Consider the following 3795-nt stretch of genomic DNA (forward strand, 5'->3'; position numbering starts at 1 on the left):
AAATTAAGATATTGAGTAAGGTATAATACTAAAATTTGAATTATAATCAACAGTTTAATACCAAACTTAATGACATAAATTCATGAAATAGTAGTTCAATAAAATTTTGCATGCAAGTCATCAAATGAAATGACATGGTCTTTCACCCGTGACCCGTTTGGAAAGAGTTAAGTGTGTTTTATATTGTCTGATTGGTTTACATTATCAGTCAATAACATTTTAAGTTCAGGTCACTGACTAGGTTATTAAACTCAGTAGTAAACTCACAACAAAGTTTACCTTTCTAACTTGAACACTGATAAGTCAGAAAGAATGTAGTATTTAATTATGACTGGTTAATTTTACACTAAACAATAACCCTGTAGTGTAAAATAAGCTTTTACTATACTCATTATTAACATACTTTGTAGATGAAGTTTTCATGATTTTAGTAGTATTCAACTTTCACACCAGGACCAAAATAACCCGAGTCGCACAGATTTATTTACAAAAAGTTGTCATTAAAGACTATATAAACAATTTTTATGTGTTAACATAATTTATTTAATAACAATGCCTTCCAGTATAGTAATTTCCTAAAATACTTTTGCCAAATCACATTAGCATTAATAAAGTTACCTTTGCAAATGAATACTAATACTAGCCATGAGACTAATGAAGTTTCTATTGGAAATCAAAATTCAAAATTAAACCTGTTATTTTACATGCATGAAAGAGAATATGTATAGTAAAAATTTATGGATAATTGTGTTCAATTTCCTAGCAATGTAGTAGAAAACTTGCTTAATTAGTATATGAAAGAAATATTCATTAGTTTAATTTATAAACGGCATGTATCATTGAGTATACATAATTTTATGGTGATTGCAAAATTAACCCTTTATTGTACACATTAGAATAAAATATCTGAAACAACTTTTTCTTTGAATTTCTTACTTGAATAGATCTAGAATGTACAAGAAATATTTTTGTGAAATATAATTTGGTAAATTATCTAGAGGTACCTTTTTTTAATTGAAGAACTAACACAAATAATTATATGGTTTATTTAGACTATTACCTGGAAGTAAGAGTACTTGTATGTTTTTTTTAAGCATGAACACAGATTTGTTATCTGCTTGTTACAATGTGCAATAGAGGATTAATTACTCATATTATAATGCTTTGTTTGTCTTTTAGCATTTAATATAAATACAAGAGGAAAAATAAAATCAGTTTTAAAATTTCAGTAATGGCAATTCTGGAAAGATACGGTCTTTAAAAAGTCAAGCACCTTTACACTCCAGATGTATATATATATATATTTTTTTATTACTACAGATACACCACCAATTTTCTGGCACCCTTGGTTCCAGGACCTTGCCAGATTATCCATTTTGCTGGACCAACAGACGTCACTTAATAATGATTCAACAATACACTTCTGCCCTCCAATAATTATACCCCTCCCGTGTCAGCACCATGGACTGCTAGAAACTTAAATAAAACAAATATTAAATGTGAATTAAATGATTAATGAAATAGATTAGTACAGGTATAAATGGTACAGGTTTATTTATTACTGTATAAATGATACAAGTTTATTTATTACTCTACTTACAAAGAATGTTGCAGTAGTACCATGTCCAAAGTGGCAAATTTTAGAATTTTACTGTTATTTTCAATATGTTATATTTTGAATTTTCATACACTATTATCAACATTGTGTTGTAAAAAATTGAAGAAAAAATCGAAACTAAATATTTGTATCTTGTTAAACTACATGTTCTTTGCAACATTCATAAAACAATTCAAGCAATTTGATCTACTAGTTTAATTTTCAGGAGAGTGATGTACCTACTTAAAATGTAAGTATCCCATTCCGAAAGAGCGTGCGCCACGTGCAATGCCATCTGCAGTCTCCCAGTGAAGTAGTCTGGCAGTCGTGGGAATTTCAAGTGCACTCATGTGATTATGTCCGGATTAAAGGAGGTGCCGGAAAATCAGTGGTGTACTATATCAACGTTTCAATTTTCCAGCTTCTTCAGGGTTAATACATACAAACCGTTTGATATTGAAGTATACGGATATAATTAGAATACTTCTACTTTTAGATACAACAATTTTATTAGAGTAAACTGTAAGGATGTCATAAAAACACATAATTGTTATTTGATGTTTTAAAAGTTTCTCTGATCTATCTGTGTTAACCCTTTCACAATTGGAACCCCTTTAAACACTTCTCTGCGCAAGTCACTATGGTACATTCAAATTTTAATTAAACAATACCAATATAAGTGAATGAGTTTAATATTATAATGTGTGTTGTGAATCTAAGTTTTAAGTCCTTTATTTCAAAATAAACATTTAAAAAATCACATAACTTCACATTTATTGTCATGACCAATGAGCTATAAAGATTCTCTACCTTGGCATTCTGTATCTTCAATAATACAACAGCAGTAGTGTAGAGTTATGTCTAGAAAATGAGATGCTTAGATAACCTCTTGACTCTTTCATTTCAAAGTTCTCTGAATGAATACAGAAAAACAAATAATAAATTTTTTCAACCCACCTTCGATAGATTTGTTTGAGTTTTATAGCCTTCATGTAGACATTACAAACACGTGTATAACCATTAGAAAGAGTTCATTTTATAGTATAATCTAACAATGGTTATTTTGAAAATGGCACCAAGTTGTCGTCACGGTGTATGTGAAATTGACTATAGTATAGTTAGCTGTTTGTTCGACTATAGCATTTATGGTTGTTTCTTACCTAAATATGTTATAGTTACAGATACAATTTAAATTGTATTTAGGTCTTACTATAATATTTTAGTTATGTTTTAAAATGCATAATGAAAAGGTTTAAACATTTTTTAAATATACATCATACTTTGCACCCATTCTCAAGGCTTATGATATTATGCACTGAATGAAAATTTTGCCAAAGGGTTGCACATGTCTCCCAAAGAAAGTGTAATATGCCTCAAGGGCACCATTGAGTTGTGTCAAGATGAATAATAAGGACAAGAAAGAAAAATAAAACATTAAAAATTAACTACATGTGAAAAGGAAATGACCTGAAATTACAAATATAAGCAAAACAACATCTTTAAAGATATTCTACAAAAAAACAAAAGGGGTGTATTTTAATCATTTCATTGCATTGTAGTTGCCGATAATAGCTAGTGTCAGTGATATGGTAAAGAAAAGAAAATATAAACATTTACTTTAAAAAAACTTTTGATATTCTTTTAAGAGGGTTTAGTAGTTATGCAAATGACAAAGAAAAGTATTTTTTATACTGAAAATCACCTTGCACTCTATTTGTTAATAGGTTGAATGCAAGTAACTACAACACAAAAATAACATTGTAGTAAAAACACTTAATTATAAAACCGTCATTATTGTGTACAAGATACTTATGACTTCTAACAAAATCATACCAGTTTTTGAGAGGATATGTTTAGAAATCTCAGAGTTACCGCATGTATTGTTGTACTAGTGAAATGTTCATCTCGATTTCTACAAATTGCACGAGCCTGTTGCAAAAGGGTTAACACTGGACAAAACTAACTTCTAACAAAATCATACCGGTTTTTGAGAGGATATGTTTAGAAATCTCAGAGCTACCGCATGTATTGTTGTACTAGTGAAATGTTCATCTCGATATCTACAAATTGCACGAGCCTGTTGCAAAAGGGTTAACACTAGACAAAACTAACTTCTAACAAAATCATACCGGTTTTTGAGAGGATATGTTAAGAAATCTCAGAGCTACCGCATGTATTGTTGTACTAGTGAAATGTTC

At 29.5% G+C, this 3795-nt stretch overlaps 1 protein-coding gene across 4 annotated transcripts in view; it reads left to right on the forward strand.

The window, feature by feature from the left end:
* Positions 1–3795, forward strand: part of LOC106474828 (2-oxoglutarate and iron-dependent oxygenase domain-containing protein 2-like) — a 14414-nt gene that overhangs the window by 8121 nt on the left and 2498 nt on the right. The window lies entirely within an intron of this gene.

This window comes from Limulus polyphemus, unplaced genomic scaffold, assembly GCF_000517525.1.
Source record: "Limulus polyphemus unplaced genomic scaffold, Limulus_polyphemus-2.1.2 Scaffold7738, whole genome shotgun sequence".
Lineage (NCBI taxonomy): Eukaryota > Metazoa > Arthropoda > Merostomata > Xiphosura > Limulidae > Limulus > Limulus polyphemus.